This window comes from Aegilops tauschii, chromosome 6 (genome assembly GCF_002575655.3).
Source record: "Aegilops tauschii subsp. strangulata cultivar AL8/78 chromosome 6, Aet v6.0, whole genome shotgun sequence".
NCBI classification, from domain to species: Eukaryota; Viridiplantae; Streptophyta; class Magnoliopsida; order Poales; family Poaceae; genus Aegilops; species Aegilops tauschii.
The window spans coordinates 34,679,299-34,700,522 of record NC_053040.3 but is presented as its reverse complement, the minus strand read 5'-3'; the positions used below and the strand labels follow the sequence as shown (position 1 = coordinate 34,700,522).

General features: G+C 49.2%; 1 long non-coding RNA gene across 1 annotated transcript; it reads left to right on the top strand.

The window, feature by feature from the left end:
* Positions 1-9,784: 9,784 nt before the first annotated feature.
* LOC120966116 (uncharacterized) lies at positions 9,785-12,916 on the top strand. The gene is made up of 2 exons (XR_012187079.1): positions 9,785-9,936; positions 10,199-12,916. It is a non-coding gene; the product is annotated as an uncharacterized lncRNA (long non-coding RNA).
* Positions 12,917-21,224: the final 8,308 nt, after the last annotated feature.

Genomic DNA, 21,224 nt, shown 5'->3' with positions numbered 1-21,224 from the left:
ATAGGTCTGTACTGGCGTATGTTGTCCGCCCCTGGCACTTTTGGGATAAGCGATAGGACGCCGTAGTTTAACCTAGCAATATCCACAAAGCCACGCATGAAGCCATTACACACCTCGTAAATGGGCCCGCGGAGCAATGGCCAAAAGCGCTTGAACATCGCCACCGGCCACCCATCCGGCCCCGGAGCCGTGTCAGTTTTCATGCTTAACAGAGCGTTGTCAATCTCCTTAGGGAGATACGCGAGCCCCAGCTCTTCGTTCTCGCTGTGTAGTACCTTTTGGTACGGGAGCCACACCTCCGTGCTGAGGCGCGCTTGTTGTGCCTCGTCGGTCCCCATCAGACTTATGTAGAAGTCGTAGATATGATGGGTGATTTCCGAGTGTTGTAGAAGAAGCCCCTGCTCCGACTGCAACCTAAGGATTGAGCATTTCCTACGTCTGCCGTTCGCGTACGCGTGGAAATACTGGGTGTTCGCGTCTCCTTTGAGCGTCCACTTGAGACCACCCCTGCGCCTCCAATATTCCTCCTCTGCCCGCAACAGAGCTTCGACTTGCCCTTCCAAGGCGTATCGATGCGCCCATTCTTGCTCTGAGAAAGGACGAGTGTCCGCTTGGTTATCAAGGACGATTAATTCAGCAAGAAGCCTTTCCCTGAGGATCTTGTCAGCACGCCCCTGGTTCGCGCCCCAACCCTTTAGGCTTGCGCGGAGGCGGCCTCCGACTGCGATCCAAAACTCCATAGGGCCACGTTGCTGGCCTGCGAGTTGGACGCTTCGCACCCATCTCTCCCTAAAGATGGAGTCGAAATCTGGGACCTCAAACCACGCGGTTTCGAAGAAGAACCGCGGGCTGCGGCGAATCCTGTCCTCCCCTGAGGAAAAGATGAGGGGCACATGGTCCGAACCAATCCGGGTTTCTGCAAGGAGTGAGCAGAGTGGAAACACCACTTCCCAGTCTGGAGACATGAAAACCCGATCCAAGACGGATCGCACCGGGGCTAGTTGCTTGTTAGTCCAAGTGTACCTTGCCCCAGTTCTGGCCACTTCCCTAAGTGCCATAGATGCAACAGCATTGTTGAACATCGCCACCCTTGGCCAATTGATATTATCGTTGTTTTTGTCTACTCCTGACCGAATCAGGTTAAAGTCACCTCCCACCAATAACGGGAGTTGGGCTGCCGAAACCTCCCTCACCTTGGCTTCAAGTTCTCCCAAGAACTCGGCCGAGCGTGAGTGATCTGCTGGACCATAGACTTGCACGATCACAAGCTCGCGAAGCGACGCTCGCACGCGGATGTTGGCAGCAATGAAGAAGATGCCGACCTCCCAGGTCAGCACCTCGAATGTGGCGCTACAGAAACCGAGTAACATGCCACCCGAATGGCCCGTTGCCGGCATATGGTGCCAGACAAAGCGCTCAAGGGGATCGATGGCTAGGATATCATGGTGCCTAAACTCTGCTCTAATCGTTTCCTGGAGCCCGACGATATCGATGGCTTCTTTCCTAATATACTCTTTAAGTTGGGTGCGCCGCCCTGCGTGACCGAAGCCACGAATGTTCCAAAGAAGCGCACGCATCTAGATGACGCGATTGCGCAGGCGCACCCCCCTTGAGGAGATCGCCTTGGCCACACGCCTCACCTTGCCGCAGCGAGGCGAGGGAGGAGTAGCAACCCCTGTTGCTGTCTCCCCTTCGGGCCGGACCGCTAGCGACGTCGAGGGCTCAGCCTCAAGTGCCAGACGATCCGCGTGTTGAGCAGCCGCCGCTGTCAGCGCCGCCTGCGCCATCTCCTTCGCGCGCACCAGTGAGATGAGTTCGCGCATCCCTCCCTCACCCATCGGTTCAACCCCACTCTCTCCCAATACCTCGCTCAAGTGATCATCCGAAAAGGAGTCTAGAATCGTAAAACGAGGCAAGGGATTACCTGAGGTTTCGAGGTTCTTCTGAGCTTGGAGGAGTTGGGCACGTTGGAGAGACGGGAGATTCCCTTTGGCACCCTTGGCCCGAGCGCTGACCTGCACAGGGGCCGCCTGCCCCTCCACCACGGCCTTGGAGCGCTTGGCCTTCGGGAAGGACGTCGTCTTGGTCGCCTCCTGAGCCGGCGGGCCGGGAACAGGCACCGCCAGAGCCATGACCGCCTGGCGCGGCGTCGCCAGCGCGCCTAAGAGCTCCGCTGCACGCCCGGCCTCCACGGTGACCTTGCGAACCGCCACCTTCTTGAGCTGCTTCACCACGCCAAGCTTGTTGCTGCTGCGGCCGCCTTGGGTCGGGGAACGTGAGGAGAGAGGCAACGAGGCTGCCGACGCCACACCCGGGGTGCGGGTATCGTCCTGCGGCTCCACCATCATGTCCGAAACCACCCCAACCTCCATCCGCGCCGGAGGAGACGTGACGGACCCCAGGTTGGAGCCGTACTGGTTTGGGATCGAGAGCTCCAACTCCACGGACCCCCCCACCAGGGGTTGCTCCATCATTGGCCTCTGCACTTGGTCCGCCGCCCCGCCTTTGTCGGTGATGCCCAGCTTCTCCCACGCCGCCGTATCGATGGAGTCATCCTCCATGCTAGCATCTTGATCCTTGTCGCCTTCACGCCCCGGCCCATCCGGGTCCCGGCCACGGTTGGGGGGAGGGGGGTTGGGGGACGGGAGGGCTGGAGCCGCGAGTTGCTCCGGGGGAAGCTCGGGCTCGATGGAGATGTTGAAGCCTTCGCCGTTGAACCAAATCTGGACCTGGCCACGGAGCTTGCTTGGATTGCGGCAGGCGAAGCGCATGCGGACCGGCCCCGGACGGGTCAAGGACGCCTCCTCGACCAACAAGGGACGGCCGAGCATGGTGGTGGCCGCCATGAGCCGGTCGGAGCGACGGTGCTTGGGTGGGACGCCGCCCAGCTTGACCCACACCTCCGGCATGGCCAGACCCTTGGGCGCGTCGAGAACCGCATCACGAATGTCCACCATGAGGTTGTGGAGGGAGAGGAAGAGCTTGCCGCTCCGCGTAGCCATCCTGAGCATAATGGGATCTGGGAACACCACCAGGAACTCGCCGCCGTGGATAGGAGAAATCTGCCAGTCCCAGTCTCCCTCAAAGAGGTGTGGCAGCTCCACTTCGAGGATCTCTTGCGTGAGCGCACCAGAGGGCATGGAGAGCACCGCCGAGTTGTCCCCCCTCAGAACCTGCGGCTCCTCCGCCGACTCTTCCGGGAACTGGAGGCAGAAGAAGCCCTCTCCAGATATGGCGTGGCCCATGGTTTGGAGGAGTAGGGGTTTGCCACGGGTCGGACACTGCGCCGAAGTGTGCCCCTCCTTGGTGCATACCACGCACAGCGGCTTAAAAGTGCAGAGGTTCTGGAAGTGACCCGCACGACCACACTTGAAGCACTCCGGGCCGTCGGCTTCTTCGATGGGGATCGGCTCCTCCTCCGTGCCCTTGGACGAGCCCGGTGCCGCAGATCTGGGCGGGAGGGGCGGTTTGGGAGCCGCCGCCCCTGCAGGCTTGAACTTCTGCTTCTTCACAGAGGGGTCGCCGACGCGGTCGCCACCCGCGGCGGACTGCTGCCCCTTGCGCTTGAGCTCGAGGCCGCGCTTCTTGTACTCTTCCTTCTTCTTCTTCTTGCGCTCCTGCTCCTTGATCCACCAGGCGGGCGGCGGACCCCAGCCGCGCTCGTCGTCGGCCCGCCCAATGTTGCGCTCCCGTGGCGGCTCCATGGGCGGCTTCTCCCCCCGGCGGTCTTGCTTGGAGCCCATCGCCACCACCTCCGCGAAGGATCTCACCAGAGGAGGTGGGGAGGGAGCGGGTGAGGGATTGGGAGAGAGGAAGCGGGCGGAGTGGCCGAAGCGCCGCACTTCAGAAAAGGAGGCCGGAAAACCTAACGCGGTGTTTAGGGTTCCACGGGGAAGCCAAAGCCATTTATATGGCTGCGCAGAGCGGGTGGACCTGGGCTGGGCCTCCACCATTGGGCCAGGCTGTGACCTGAGGGCCAGCGGGGCTCCCTGCACCACTGGCTCGACCCTAGGCTGGGCCACCGCACACACAGGTCCCGCACTTGGGCTACAGACGTCCCGATGGGCCAGGCCCACCAGCGCCCCGGGCACCTCGTCCCCAACCCTAGCCAGGGTTCCGCCCGGATCCGCCGCCGCCGCCGCCGTGGCCGCAGGGGCCGCCCACACCGAGCAGCGCAGCGGCTGCGCTGGCTGCAGGAGCAGCCCCGCTGCGGACGCGTCAGGGCTACCTCGACCCTCGCCCCGCAGAGATGCGCGCGGCGCCCTGCCCCCTAGCAGTGCGGTCCGCCTTGGGCCATGACCTCCGGGCGCAAAAGCGCGCCGGCGTCCAGCCCTGAAGGAGCCCCCGAGCTCCTCCGCGCGCGACACGAAGTCGCCAAGGGAGCAGGGCACACGGCCGCCCTCCCCTGACCCCGCCTCGCCGCGCGACTCCACCTCCTCATCGTCGTCAGAAACCTCATCTGCCAGAACCCAGAAACGACTCCCCGGCCGCATGTCCGCGCCCGGAGCAGGCGCGACCGCCCGCCTGGCCGCCGGCGAGGCTGCTGCCGACCAGCCTCCCTCCAGGGCCTGGGCAGAGCCGTCGGTAGCTTGGCCAGGCGCGGGCTCGCCGCCGTCGGCGCCTGGGGCGCCCGCAGACGCCTCCGCAGTCGCCTTCGACCTATCCATCCTCTCGGTCCTCGGTTGATGGCCAATGGATAGATCATACATCATGAACAGGAGTTTAGGCCAGGTGACCAAGTGTTGATGGACCTCGTGGTTTCGATTGGAATGATGTGCAAGCCCGGTTTAGTCTTCCGTTGTAAACTTTATCGTGACACCGTATTGAGTCGCTTTATTAAGGGCTTACAAACCCCTTGTATTTGTTCAATATCAAAAAACTAAATACAGTATCAAGAAACTAAATACAATATTATATTGTAACCCTAGCATTAAAATTCAGTAATTTAATAAACTAAATACGGTAGCAGTATACTAATCCCAGCATCCAAATTCAGTAGCTTGACAAACTAAATTCAGTACCAGTATAGTAACCCTAGCATTCAAATTCATTATCCCACAAACTAAATTTAGTAGAAGAAATTAAATATCCTAACCCTAACTTTCAAATCCACTAACCCTCTAGCATTCAAATCCTAACCCTAGCATTCAAATCAGTCAAATGTACTAACCCTACAGTGAGAGGAGAAAGGGAAGAAAGAGAAGAGATTTATTTCGCTGCTGGTGGACGCCTGATGTAGCCGTCGCTGCCGCACAAACCTTGTGCACTCTAGACGACGATGGTTTTACCTTCGTCTGTGATGGTTTTGAGCAATTACCTCATATCTACACCATCTTAAAACAATGCATAATGTTCCCATTTTGCTCAACGTTCCTCTGCCTTCGTCCGTGCTTAGCACGCCAAAAAAAACTGCCCGCTGTGACTCACACATGACTGTCCCTGCTTCTATTCCCTCTGTATGCTAGGTTTATTTCTTTAAGGTTAATCAAGTCTTTGTTTTCCAGAGAAGAGAAAGTGGATGGTGGTGGAGGAGGAATTATTTAATGGTAAATCGAATCGACTATGTTGTCTAATGTACATGATTATTCTAAAGGTGCAAGGTTGACATGATTGATATTGAACTATTAGAATGTGTATGCCCCTGTCGCAATGCATAGGCTAGTAGATAAATCTATATCTAGACCTTTTTTTAATTTATATCTATACCTAGATCTAGTCTAGACCTAAAAATAAAGGAAGCAACATTTCTTAGTTCTCCTTTCATCACCGCTTTATATCCATTAATTTTATGTTAATCTAAAGATCAACCACTGAGATTTCTAATAAATATGCATAACAGTTCATTTTGGGCCTCCAGCCCACGTCCACTTCGACCAAAAAATTTGTTGTGCTCATTACTCGAACTCACAAACTCGAATAAGATACCTATGCTTTCTTGAATTTTGAAAAAAGTCCATTTTACTACCCAGAATAAAGTCGGTGGTTCACTTTACCCCCTGATCTATTTTTCGGTTTCTTTTACCCCCCAAACAAACCCAAACCGGACAAAACACCCCCCTGGCTGGTTTTTCTCCACCCTCTGCTGATGTGGCACTAGTCAACGGCGGTTTTGACCTGGGTGGGGCCCCCTTGTCAGGTTTCTCTCTCTCTCTCTCTCTCTAGGTCAGAACCGCCGCCGCTGAAGGAGCTCGCCCCGAGCCCGAGCCACCCGTGCCCCACCTCCCTCACCACGTCGCCCAGGAGCGGCCGCCCTCTCCCCGCCATCGCGCCGGCGTCCTGCCAGAGGAGCCTCGTCCCGCGCCGCCGCAGATTGCCCCGCCCTCGCGCCGCCGTTGCCTCGCCGACCCCGCTGGCCATGCCATCCCGCCGCCGCCCGAGCCCGCCCCGAGTACCCACCGCCGGTGGTTGCCACCACCGCCTCCACCCCGTGCGCCACCATCTCCTGCCAACCCCGCCTGGCCCTACTCCGCTCGCCGCCGCGCCACCGTCTCCTGTCGACCCCGCTGGCCACGCCATCCCGCCGCCGCGCGAGCCCGCCCCAAGTACCCACCGCCTCGGCCCCGTGCGCCACCGCCTCCTGCCGACCCCGCCTGACCCTACTCTGCTCGCCGGCGAGTGTACCTGGAGAGAGAGAGAGAGAGGTGAGAGAAACCTGACAAGAGGGCCCCACCCAGGTCAAAACCGCCGTTGACTAGTGCCACATCAGCAGAGGGTGGAGAAAAACCAGCCAGGGGGGTGTTTTGTCCGGTTTGGGTTTGTTTGGGGGGTAAAAGAAGCCAAAAAATAGATCAGGAGGTAAAATGAACCACCCACTTTATTTAGGGTAGTAAAATGGACTTTTTTCTTGAATTTTTCACGGTTTGTACTCTATTCAATCACTAAGGAGGGTGAACTATGTGCATGCATAATTCACTCTCTCTTTCACTAAACAGCAGCCACGAGCGAGCGGGAGAAATAAGTATTTTTTGGGGATAATGTCCATTTGTAAATGTCAATATAGCCACGTGCCATACTGATGGCATTATGCATGTATGTCTGTTTTTGGCTTTAAGAAGGATGACCAAACCCCAAAAGCGATCACATTATAAGAACAAAAAATGTGTCCCCAACCGCATCATATCTCTACATATATTATTCTCTTCTCTATGTACACATCAATGCAACCATCTTTATTCTATTAGGTCTATGTTTGCATTCAAATTCATCAAGTTTTCTTCAAACGGTAACAATATTTCTTGGAGCGATTGGAAAACCCGGTAATCTAGCGGTTACCGAAAATTGCAGTCAAGAGAATACACCTTGGCCAATCGCCATATCCGTGAGAGGAGAAAAACTTGTGAGAATATTGAAGAGAGAGATTAGCGATGAGGAAGCGCCCGGAGTTTCGAAGCTTGCGATCAGTAGTGGATCTTACGCCTGACCACATAAAACATTCAAATAAACCTACATTTAATCAAGAAATGCATTGGCTGGCACACAAGGCAATCTGATGGTGCCAGAGCACCTCTCGTTGGAGGACTCTTGTAAATTCTTTTATCTCTATATCGCATCTGCACATCCTGATTCACAAGCCTTGCGCACTAAATACTTTTAGTAGGAGGGTTTGAAGTTATTTATTTTCCGTTGCAACGCATGGACACATGTGCTAGTATAAATAAAATGAAATAAAATAAAATGAAATGAAATAAAAGTAATAAAATAAAAACATCTGAAAAAATAAGAGTAAGGTTCCATGATCCACCACTTATTTCACTCCACCAAGCCATTTCATCGCTTTCCTTGAAGGATTTTGTGTTCAAGATGAGAGAAGCTTCTAGCCACTGGACAATTCTGATTGCTGCATGTGCTGCTCACTGCTCAGCTATGAAAGGTGCGCAACGCCAGGGTTTTTGACAGCGAAACCATATTGCCAGATGCTTTGGGGGCTGCTATAGCAGAGATGCTACTTCTTTGGTGCGCCAGATTGAACGATAGTTCTTTACGAGTTTTCCTCCAGTGTAAAGCGGATTTCCTTTCAGCCGCTTCTTAAGTTAGCTACGCCCCGCTGTACCCCTTTTCCTTTTTTCTGATGCAGCTAGCTAGCTAGCATCCTTTGTACCCTGACAATTCTTAGACCTTGGTCTGGTTCTGGAATATGTAAGGTAGACTGTGGCCTGCCTTTTTATCAAAATAAAATCCACCACTTATTTCGTCACTCACGTGTTAGCGATTGATCTCAGCTTTTTTAAGGACAACAACGATCGGACTAACCAGACGGTGTTCCTTAAAAAAGCCAACGAACCTTACTCTTTCAGTGTTTTGTACCCGATTTCAGGTTTGTCACTGTCTCGCACATCATCTATGGGCCGGCCCCTCAATGCTACGCTGCTTGTCTATGTTACGCTAGCTGCCTTCTACGCATCTCCGTTACACACGGGCATTTTTTCTACTTCCTCCGTCCCAAAATTCTTGTCTTAAATTTGTTTAGATAAGTATGTATCTCTACTCCTATAAAAAAACAGAGTTGGTAATGATGGTGTGCCTGTGATCCTGCAATATAGGCCATCCGATCTATATCTAACGGATAGGAAGAAAACTATGACAATTTACCTGCACTCCTCTCCACATTTGCAGATACAGCCTTTCCTCGTTTATCCTTTTTCTCCCATAACATAAACTACTCATACAAATGCATCTTCAAGTTCCATGCAACGCACGAGCATCTTGCTAGTTTAATACTAAAATGTGACTTGATACATCCGTATGTAGACAAATCTAAGACAAGAATTTTGGGACGGAGGGAGTAGTAAAAAAGATAGAAATGATAAAAATCTAGCCTTATATTTTTAGGCATGTCAAATCGAATGTTTTTCATGGCAATATATATTGTCGTGGTGATGACAAATTTAATTTGAAACACGGCAATTTCCTCGCAAAAAAAATTGAATTGAGACGGATTTGCTGTGCTCCCCAACTAAACTTGCTATCCTTGATCATTAAACATAACTTGCTATGAAGAACGTTTTATTTGTCATGCCTAAAAATCCAACATTCGTTGAATATTTAGGTTGAAAGAAAAGGAAGAGAGACGGTAGTTTGGCCGTGGAGGATCAGGCCTCCTCAATCGTGACACAAGGGATGACGCAAGAATATAAATAGGGTGTGTCTAGGGCACATCTAGATGTGCTCTAACTATTGCACATCTAAGTGACTGAATCAAGCATAAAGAGGAAAAAGAAAAAAGAAATGGAAAATATCCACACGAATCTTAAGGTAAGATCAATGACATAGGATTTAGATGTGCAATACTTACGGCACATCTAGATGTGCTTTAGCAAAACTGATATAAATAATAAAAGTCTGGCGTTAGATTTTTAGGCATGTCAAATGGAACGTTTTTCATAGCAATATATATTGGCGTGATGATGATAAATTTTAGTTTGAAACACGGCAATTTCCTCGCAAAAAAAAATGAATTGAGACGGATTTGCTGTGCTCGCCAACTAAACTTGTCATCCTTAATCATTAAACATAATTTACTATGAAGAACGTTTTATTTGTCATGCCTAAAAGTCTGACATTCGCTGAATCTTGGGGTCGAAAGAAAAGGAAGAGGGACGGTAGTTTGGCCGTGGACGATCAGGCCTCCTCAACTCAATGACGCAAGGGATGACGCAAAACGTGGCCAAAGGGAACACGCAAAGGTGGGCATCGGGAAAAGTTCGTGCTAGACGTGAGGTCCTCCGTCCACTCGTTCCCCAACCGACAACGGCACATAGACAGACAGCTACGTGATCCAATCCAAGCCGTCCATCACCCAAACCGGCTCCGTCATCGACAATCCACCAGCCACCCTCCCTTCCCTTTTATGTACGCCTTTCCCCTCGATCGCCCCGTCCTCTCCTGCTCCCATCGCCCGTCGCAGTCTCGTCTTTGTTTCGTCGCGAGAATCGTGAGGTGCACCTAATCTAATCTTGTTGTTCCTCCTCTTCCTTTCGGTTTTCGAATTAGAATCCAGGGTATTTCAGATCACAGTAAGGTTGTGTCGTGATTGCGTAGGTATAATTTTGCTTGTTAGCAAGGCTAGATCTAGATCCATATATCTTCTTCTACGTTGTTACTTTCCGAATTATAATTCCCCAACTCCTTTCTTCATGCATGGAGCCAGTATATATATTCTCTAGATAAGTTACTAGACGATCTTCTGGACGCTTTTCAGATCTCGCGGCACGGTTAGTGGTCTGTTCCTTCTGATCCAGGATGATGTGTCATCCGATCCGAAGAGGTGTTCCTGTAGCGGAGGATTTGCCTCTCTGGTACATGTGTATCCCTTGAGCCATGTTCGTCTAAGATTTTCTGGCGATACGCTTGCGACGCCTGAATCGGTTGATGCGCCAGATCCTTCGGTTTTTGTTCCGGGCACGCCGATGGTTCATGTTCATCGTCACTGGTTTATGATGCCTGCGGACCACTGATTATCTTCGACGATGCTCGCCTTCTAGTTGAAGAAGGCGCCTGAGGGAAGTGGTCATCCGATTTATGCTTCAGGTTCGTGGTTCCTTCTGCTGACAAGATGATGCTTGCCTGTCTCCAAACATCACAGAAAGGTAATTGTGTTGGTAGGCTGATTGACGCGCATGTGTGTACGTGCGTGTTGTATTATTACATGTTGTACTACATTGGTAGCGTAGGACGGCCTTTGCCATGTCGGGTGCGCTCGCTTGGCAGGCCACGAGACAATAAAAGGAATATTTTGCTGGTGTTTGCGGGGTGGAGATCGCACGGGAACTATCAATTTGTTCTATTTTGCCCGGGTTCTCCACCCTGCCATGGTGTCTCTGTCCTTCTCTCGTGTTGTTGATTCCGTGACATCATCTTTGTTGATTCCGCGATATCATCTTAAGTACACCGCGATCCTTCATATCAAATATATCGACAGGTGCAGCGATAACTACGTACTGAAGATCAATGATAACTGCATACTCAAGATCGATGATAACTACAAACCAAGGTACATCTAGCTGCTTCTATCAGGCAAGCACTTCGTTATATCAATTTAAATTTGCATATCGCACGTCACCCCAACGCAAAACATAACCATACTGAACAACCATATTTTGGTTTGATACAAATCGTTCATACCTGTAAATCTTGTACTCTTGCACCGCGCCAGCACGATAGTACTGAAATATCAATAAGATATCATTACTTCATTAGCATTCTTTTTCAATGCAATGTCTTCTGTTAGAAAAAGAGAGTTGTTAACTTTTTGCAGCACAAGCTTTTCCAGAATTTTTGGTTACTCTGCATATTTTCGACAATGGTCGTCTAGTTGATGAAGGCTCTCCAGTGCTTGCTGCTGTCCACAAGGCGCAGGAGGGAATTGGTCATCCTAGTTATGCTTCATGTTTGCTGATCAAATCTAGATATGGCGTTCATGGTTCCTTTTGCTGACAAGCTTGCCTATCTCCGAACATTGCAGAAAGGTAATTGTGTTGGTAAGCAGATTGATGCGCATGTGTTGTATTACTTGCTGTACTACATTGGTAGGTAGGACGGTCTTTGCCATGACGGGTGCGCTCGCTTGGCAGGCCACGAGACAAAAAAACGTATATTTTGTTGGTGTTTGCGGGGTGGAGATCGCACGGGGAACTATCAATTTGTTCTATTTTGCCCGGGTTCTCCACCCTGTCATGGTGTCTCTGTCCTTGCCCTGTGTTGTTGATTCCACAAGATCATCTAAAATTGCACCACGATCCTACATAGCAAATGTAGGCCTGGGTGCAGTGATAACTACGTACTGAAGATTAATGATACTACAAACGAAGGTACATCTAACTGCTTCTATCGGGCAAGCACTTCGCTACATCAATTTAAATTTGCATATGCACGCCATCCCAACTCTTCGTCAATGAACAACCTTATTTTGGCTTGATATGAGATCTATCATACATGTAAATATTGTACTCTTGCACCCCACGAGAGATCATCAGCATTCTTGTTCAATGTTACAATGTCTTCTTTTAGAAAAAAGCCGTTTGCAGGCTTTTCCGAGAAGCTTTGTTTTCTCTGCAAAAAATTTATTGTACAATGTTACGAGCTCTGTACCTTTGTCATAATTCAACTATTTCCTGTTAGTTCTCATGATGTGTGCACAGGTGAGTTCCATTTGTTCTACTACGTGGTGTACATATTTATTATCAATTCTGTAAATACCATTGATGGACTTGTGTTCCCCTTTGTTTACTTTTTATTCTTCCAAAATTGATGCCTTGTTAATGGCCTTGAGAACTTGAGCTTGTCCAGATGTTCTTAATGGATGTATAGCTCGTCATATCAGAATTTTGTTTTAGTGTGAATGCCATTTTTGCTCAGCAATGTCTTGCTGAAACCTGTAGGAGGAGCTTTATTCGGGAAGGGCTGGTTTCACATTCCATACTGGTTCGTCTGGTTATATGTAATCTTACATTTGCATGCAATTCCTAGCCATGCATATATGGCATTGTCAGAGGTACGCAGTCTTTGACTTGTTGTGCTGTAGCTTTCGTGTTTAGGTGCAACAGTTGCTTCTCCAACGAGGAAACCTGGTTAGGTAGGCAATTTGAGCTCGCTGATTTCCTGATTTGATTGCATTTTCTCCGTATTTACAGACTATCATCAGAAAAGTTCTTTGTAGCTTTTTTTTCTTCAAAACTATCTTAATAAATTATGATTCGTTATTCTATAAAAAAATGCACAATAATATCTCTAAATTTGGAAGTTGGGATCATTCTTTGCTAGTATTCTCATTTTTATGCCTTCATTTGTGATCAGCAAATTAAACTTTAGCAAGCAGGCTGTGGTATTCAAATTGGATGTGATAGTATTTTGTCAACTTACGATATCTACAGCTGGTTTGGTCCGATTTTTATTATTATAAAATAAATGAATAAATCGTGGATCTTAAGCTCTGGACTGGAAAGAGCATTCCAGCAAACAAATTGCTGGGAATGATGGTTCGACTCCATCAAGATCCTTTTGTGGTTTGGGAGTACGTTTTCAGTCCTCACTTTATTTTTATTCTTTATGGCCTGGTTGAGTTGGAACAAGATGAGACCGGCAAAGTACAAAGGTGGGATTGGTTTTTCCGTCACGAGGGCCTTCAACCAAGCTTTGCTAGTTTCTTAAAAACTTGCTTCAGATATGAAACTTTGGGAGGGCTCTATGAGGAAACTTCCCAAAGAAAGCTTTCTAGTTGTCTCAGGGTGGGGCCTTGGTTCAATCTTGTCGATTCTACTAGACATGATCTCTTACAAGAAGAAAATAATCTCCAAATTTGATTTTGTCAAAGAAACCCTAGATGTAGCGTAGGAGCCCTAGTTGCCCAATCTTCATGAATTGAAGGTGGATTCGAGGAGGAACACAAAAAATAGTGATGTAGGACGAATAGAAGTTGAGGTAGGGCAGGCTTTGGTCACTCGCCACCGGCAACGCCGCCGCGCTAATGTGCCGCCTTGCACCCTGCTTGCACCGGACAAACCAAGGTAGGGCGGCCACCATTGACAAAGAACATGGGGAAACGTGGAGAAATCAAAGGGAGAACGTTCTATTGGACAAGATCCACATCAGGTACTCCTCAAATCATAAGCAATACTTGAGGTGCATCAAAATCTAAGAACAAGAGAAATAAAGATAAATGGTAGTTCTTGAGAGGTAGTTCATCCAAATCTTTTGGAGAGATGGGGCTTGACGATACACTTGGGAATCTTTCTTCGTAGAGGTCTTGATAACCATAGATGATTATTCTCCTAAGAGGTCTTGAATTCACTCATGTATCTACTCCTAATAAGAATCCCACTAGGGGAGGTAGATGAGCTAAGCTCTCTCTTTTCTTTCTATTTATAGCTAACCCTAAAAATGAGAAGGGAGCGTCTATTTATAGTGTTAGGGGTGAAAGGGTAGGTACATGAGTCGAAACCCTAGTTGTTACGTGCAGGACATTCGATAGGTATACGGAACTCTAGTATTTACTGTTGACTTTGCTTCGCGTGCCTGACACCGGATTTTTGGTACACATCAGATGTATGATCGGAGGCACACACATTGGATGTTTGGTCCATTCCAGACCTCCTAGCATGTCCAGTCTTTGGGCACTTCTGGTGGCCCATCTTCACGTGGCACCGGATGTTTGGTGGTTCTCTACTTGATGCTTCTTTCGTCGCCTCTTCCAAGCTTCCTTCGCGGATGGTGTAGATGTTCTCTTATGCATGCATTCCTCGTCATCCGTGAAGCTCCATTCAAACCTATACGTGCATGATGGATGGACAAATAGTATACCATCCTCGAAGGGGACAAAAAGACACGTGTAAAAGAGAAAATTCACATTTATATGTTTGAAGTAGAGGTTGCACGTGTCTCTTACAAAGGGGCTATTGACATGGTGATTTTCATAGGATGCTCCGCGTCATGGAAGGTTAGGTAAAGATCGTTCATACTTGTAAATCTTGTACTCTTGCACCGCGCCAGCACGATAGTACTGAAATACCCATGAGATATAATTATCATTGTTTTTCAATGTAATGTCTTCTGTTAGAAAAAAAGCATATTTTCGACGATGGTCATCTTAGTTGATGAAGGCTCTCCGGTGCTTGCTGCTGTCCACAAGGCGCGGGAGGGAACTGGTCATCCGATTTATGCTTCATGTTTGCTTATCAAATCCAGATGGTGTTTGTGGTTCCTTTTGCTGACAAGATGATGCTTCCCTGTCTCCAAACATCGCAGAAAGGTAATTGTGTAGGACGGCCAACGGGTGCGCTCGCTTGGCAGGCCACGAGACAATAAAATTTATATTTTGTTGGTGTCTGCGGCGTGGAGATCACACGGGGAACTATCAATTTGTTCTATTTTGCCCGGGTTCTCCACCCTGCCATGGTGTCTCTGTCCTTTCACTGTGTTGTCGATTCCCCAAGATCATCTTAAATTGCAGCACGATCCTACATAGCAAATGTATTGACAGGCCTGGGTGCGGCGATAACTACGTACTGAAGATCAATGATAAGTACAAACGAAGGTACATCTAACTACTTCTATCCGGCAAGCACTTAGCTATATCAATTTAAATTTGCATATGCACGTCATCCCAACTCAAAGCGTACATGGTGGTTTACCCTTCGTCAATGAACAACCATATCTTGGCTTGATACGAGATTCTGTCATACATGTAAATATTGTACTCCTGCACCCCAACAATACTAAAATGCCCACGAGAGATCATCAGCATTCTTGTTCAATGTTACAATGTCTTGTTTTAGAAAAAAGCCGTTGTTGACTTTTTGCAGCACAGGCTTTTTCACGAAATTTTGGTTACTCTGCATATTTTTTTATTGTACAATGTTATGAGCTTTGTACCTTCATCATAATTCAACTAGTTCATGTTAATTCTCATGCTGTGTGCACAGGTGAGTTCATTTGTTCTGCTACATGCTGTACATATTTATTATATCAGTTCTGTAAATACCATTGAAGGATTTGTGTTCTCCTTTGTATACTTTTTATTCTTCCAAATTTGATGCCTTGTTAATGGCCTTGAGGACTCAAGCTTGTCCAGATGTTCTTCATCATACTTCCTCTTGGTCATCAGTTGGATTCCAGTTGAATGTTTACTGGATGTATAGCTCGTCATATCAGAATTTTTTTGTGTGTTGCCATTTTTGCTCAGCAATGTCTTGCTGAAACCTGAAGGAAGACCTTTATTCGGGAAGAGCTGGTTTCACATTCCATGCTTGCACATCTGGTTATATGTAATCTTATTTGCATGCAATTCCTAGCCATGCATATATGGCATTGTCAGAGGTACGCAGTTTTTATCTTGTTGTGCTGTAGCTTCCGTGTTTGGGTGCAACAGTTGCTTCTCCAGCAAGGAGCCCTGGTTAGTTAGGCCATTTGAGCTCGCTGGTTCCTGATTTGATTGCATTTTTCTCCGTATTTACGGAATCTAGCATCATAAATGATCTTTGTAGCTTAAAATATATGATTTTTTTCTTTCAAAACTATCTTAATAAATTATGATTCGTGATTCTATAAAAAAATGCACAATAATAATATCTCTAAATTTGGAAGTTGGGGTCATTCCTTGCTAGTATTCTCATTTTTATGCTTCCATTTGTGATCAGCAAATTAAACTTTAGCAAGCAGGTTGTGGTATTAGTATTTTGTCAACTTACGATGTCTACAGATGGTTTGGTCCGATTATTTTGGTTAATATAAAATAAATAAATCATGGATCTTAAGCTCTGAACTGGAAAGAGCATTCTAGCAAATAAATTGCTGGGAATGATGGTTCGACTCCATCAAGATCCTTTTTTTGGTTTTGGAGTACATTTTCAGTTCTGTACTCCCAAGTTGATAATATACTCCAGTAAGGATTGATGAAATTTTAACAAACATCATCTCAGAATGTTCTAACATTATTTTTATTCTTTATGGCCTGGTTGAGTTGGGACAAGATGAGACCGGCAAAGTACAAAGGTGGGATTGGATTTTGCGACATGAGGGCCTTCAACCAAGCTTTGCTAGTTTCTTAGAACTTTCAAATATGAAACTTTGGGAGGGCTCTATGAGGAAACTTCCAAAAGAAAGCTTTCTAGTTGTCCTAGGGTGGGCCTTGGTTCAATCTTGTCCCAATGTGGGCCTTGGTTCAATCATGATCTCTTACAAGAAGAAAATAATATCCAAATTTGATTTTTCACAAAAACGAACCCTAGTTGCCCGGTCTTCACGAATTGAAGTTGAATTCGAGGAGGAACACAAAAACAGTGACGAAGGATGAATAGAAGTTAAGGTAGGGCAGGCTTTGGTCACTCGCCGCTGGCGTTGATGCGCCGCCTTGCACCCTGCCTGCACCGGAAAAACTAAGGTAGGGCGGCCACCATTGACGAAGAACACGGAGAAAACATGGAGAAATCAAAGGGAGAACGTTCTATTGGACAAGATCCACATCAGGTACTCCTCAAATCACAAGCAATACTTGAGGTGCATCAAAATATCAGGTACTCCTCAAATCACAAGCAATACTTGAGGTGCATCAAAATCTAAGAACAAGAGAAATAAAGATACAAGGGTAGTTCTTGAGAGGTAGTTCATCCAAATCTTTTGGAGAGATGGGTGTAACGCCCAAGATGCAGTTCTATTCCAATCACGTGATGAATTCATGATTGGGGCACAATTGCATTTCGGACGCGTAGCAAGGTCATACACAAATACATACAACCTGAGTGAAAAGACAGAATACTAGAATCCAGGCATCACTTGCCCCAAATAGCATAAACAAGGATCATCATACAATCATCCATACATAAGTAGTGTCCGACTACGGACTAGATTGAAAAGGAAAATCACCCTGCTACTAGGCCCACGGATACCCGACTAGGTCCTTTATTGATCGTCCGGATAAGTCACATAGAAACAACCACGATCTTCATCGAACTCCCACCTGCATCAGTCTCAATGGTACCTGCAACTGTATTTGTAGTAATCTGTGAGCCACGGGGACTCAGCAATCTCAACACCCTCGGTAGCAAGACTATCAAAGCTTAAAGGTAAGGTATGGATATATGGTGGAGTTGCAGCAAGCACTAAGCATTGTATGGTGGCTAACTTACGAATGTAAGAATAAGATGAGAATCTACGCAACGGTCGCAAACTAGTAATGATCAAGAAGTGATCCTTTACTACTTACGTTCATACATAACCCCACCGTGTTCTCTCCCCGAACCTCATCGAAAAGAGACCATCACGGTTACGCATGTGGTTGGTGTGTTTTAATGAGATCAGCTTCAAGTTCACTACAACCGGATATTAAAAACTCCCATCTGCCACATAACCGTGGGCACGGCTCTCGAAAGTTTAAACCCTGCAGGGGTGTCCCAACTTAGCCCATGACAAGCTCTCACGATCAAAGGAGGAAAATCCTCCTCCCAGAACAACCCGATCAAGCTCGAAATCCCGGTTCACAAGACATTTCGACAATGGTAAAACAAAACCAGCAAGACCTCCCGACGTGCCGACACCCTAATAGTAGCCGGCGTATCTCGTCTCAGGCCACGACCCGATGGGAAAGCCTACGAGTAAGACCAGACCTCGAGTTGCCCCGTGGTGGCCCCGCAGTCTGCCCGTTTTGGACCAACACTCATGAGGAGCATTGGCCCGAGTTGTTGATTAAGAGTCCTCGGGTTAATTACTCCCTATGCAAGTTTTAGTTGTTATTAGGAAAATGGTAAAACCAATGTTGGGCCTTGCTGGAAGAGTTTTATTCAAAGTGAACTGTCGAGAGGGCCCCATAAACCCCAACCGTGTAAGGAACGCAAATTCAAGGAACATAACACCGGTATGACGGAAACTAAGGTGGCAAGAGTGGAAAGAAAACACCGAGTGTTGAGGATATAGCTACTGGTGTAACCCGCCGTAGATGGGTCGGGTTACGTTGCGACAGCTCTTCGTTCAGAAGCCCAAGGACAGGTTAAGGATGGCGGTTTAGTAATAGGTCTAAGGCCCAGAGGCGGCTTAAGGCCCGTAGTGGTAAACCGCCGTTGTGGCATGACTTGTAGTGTAAGGCAAGAATAGTTAAGAGTCCGAGCCGGACACCGTTTATGAGTCGGCCGGGACTCTGAGAGCCGCTGGGCGTTAACCTTTCTATATAAAGGGACGACCCGGCGGCGGTTCGGGACAAGTAAGATCAGATCGATAGCCAGGCAGGGCGGTTTAACTCCTGGTCATCGAAACCCTAAGTAATTCCACCTCAAACTGGAGTAGGCTTTCACCTTCAACGTAAGGGGCCGAACCAGTATAATCCTCGTGTCCTTTGTCCCGTTTAACCCCTTTAAGCTTCCTAGCTGCGATGGCTCCACGACTAAGTCCTTGCACGAGGACATCTGCCGTGACAATTCCACGACAGTTGGCGCCCACCGTGGGGCTGGCGCACGGTGGATTTGAGTTCTTGAAGGGCAGCTTCGAAGGGCTCAAGGGATACGCTGTGGGCCGGATGACCAAGAGTCGTCGCGGCAAGCTCTACATCGACGACGCAGGCTGGGGCCCCGACGCCGGCTCAATTGAGTACGGGTACCGGGTCCCCTTCGGCGGAATCCACGTTTTCATTGGCAAGATTGGCGAGCCGGGCCCTGAGCCGGACATCTGCACCGATCCCGTCGAGACGGCTCAGCATGCAAGACCCGCCCGGGCTCTGCCGGCCTTGAAGCGTGCTTTCGTGGGATGTGTCCATGGAGAACTCTCTGAAGGATCTGGATCTGGCGAGGAGACAGCCGCCGGCTCTGACGGTGAGTCGTCCACAGGTGAGACCGACTCGTTATATCAACTTCAAGATGGCAGGCTCAGGGGTTGTTCCAATGGCGACAGTATTCCGGACCCCTCTGAGCCGCCGAGCCGGGTCGGAATCTTCATGGCCGGCACACAACCTGTTCAAAACTCCGCCGCTGGGGCAGGAGGCCATGTGCACTCGCCGGCTCAGGTGCTGATGGATCTCACGGATAAGATGACGGCCCTGTTAACCGCTACGGTCGTCCCAGCGGCTCAAGCTCAACATGATGCGGAGGTGGCACGGTTAAAGCTGGATATAGCAAGAGCCAAGGAAGATCTGGCAGCAGAAGGGATCCGGAGCAGGCGGAGGTGGCTCAAGCTCAACATGATGCGGAGGTGGCACGGTTAAAGCTACGGAGCGGGCGGCTCTCGACGCCCAGACTCAGTTGATTCAGGCGCAGTTTTTGCGGCTCACGATGGATCAGAACGCATCCAATGAGATCATGAGAAGGAGGCATCAGAAGGCTCAATCTCGACTCCCTCCGGTTTACGACCCGCGAAACCTCTTCAACACGCCTGGTGCAAGGCCCAGTAACCCGCCAGAAATCACGGTACCCCGGGCGGGGACGCCGGTTCAGCCGCAAGTGATGGGGCCTCCCCGTGTGAACGCTGCCCCGCCTCAATACGTGCCAATACCACCGGGTCATTATGCCAACCCGTTGGAAAACATGATCGCTGCGGCGGCGCGACTGGCGGCTCTCCCAGTCGAGGGCGACTCTCCGACGGCGGTGGAAACCCGCCGGGTCAGAGAACTTCTTCAGACGGCTCTGGCGCAACAGGAGGCATATTCATACAGCCGGGACAGGATTCATTCAACCCCTCGTCCAAACCGGAGCCCGAGTTACAGCAGACACATGGTGTCAGCGACCGGCTCAAGCAACGTCCGGCGCCGTGACTTGCCTACTGGCCATGGCCCGGCGCATAATGGAGCCTTTAATGCGGTGGATCAAGACAGAGCGCATCAGGAAGCTGAACAGGCGGCTCAGCTGACGGCTTACCAGCCCCTCCCGGTTTATCCGACGACTTCTATAGAGGCGGGCATACCTACGAGGGCCGGAGGTGTCCCTTGTCTGGTGCCGGCTCTCCGTAATGAACGTCTGCCCAAGGATTTCAAAGGACCTAGGAAGGTACCTAATTACACGGCTGATTTACTACCCGGAGCATGGATCGAGAGCTACGAGATGGCTATGGAGTTGCTGGAGGTCAGCGAACGGGCAATGGCCAAATACTTCACCATGATGTTGGATGGGACTGCCCGCACTTGGTTTAAAGGACTGCCGCCTAATTCTATCGGGTCATGGGTAGAGCTAAAGGCCCGGTTCATCCAGAACTTCAAAGATACATGCAGGCAATCTATGTCAATTGTGGATTTGACTAACTGCAAGCAACAAGAGGGCGAGTCTACAACCCATTGGGTACGCCGGGTCAAAGAGATAATACATTCGTCTGATAAGATGGATGCCGGCTCTGCAGTCTTAATGTTGGAGCAGAATTGTCGTTTTGCACCCCTGAAGATGAAGCTCGGGCGTCTCAAGCGCGATTGCAATGATATGGGTACGCTGATGGCGGCTCTGGTCAAGTACGCCGACTCTGATAGTACCAAGGATCCCGCGTCCGATGATGAAAGGACAGGGAAGGGAAAGAAGAATGGCAACAGCAAGGGTCCTCAGCATAACCCGGCGAACCAGGGAGGTAACAAACGTAAGGTTGATGGCAGTATGGAGTTTGTGGCCAACACCAATGCGCAGGGTAACAACCACCGACGTAAGGGGAGACCACCTCCCCGAGCCGGCGGGTCAGGCCCGACGCTTGAGCAATTGTTGAATGAGCCCTGTCCAAGGCATGGCTCTAGGGAGAAGCCGGCCACTCACCTATGGAAAGACTGCGCAATCATG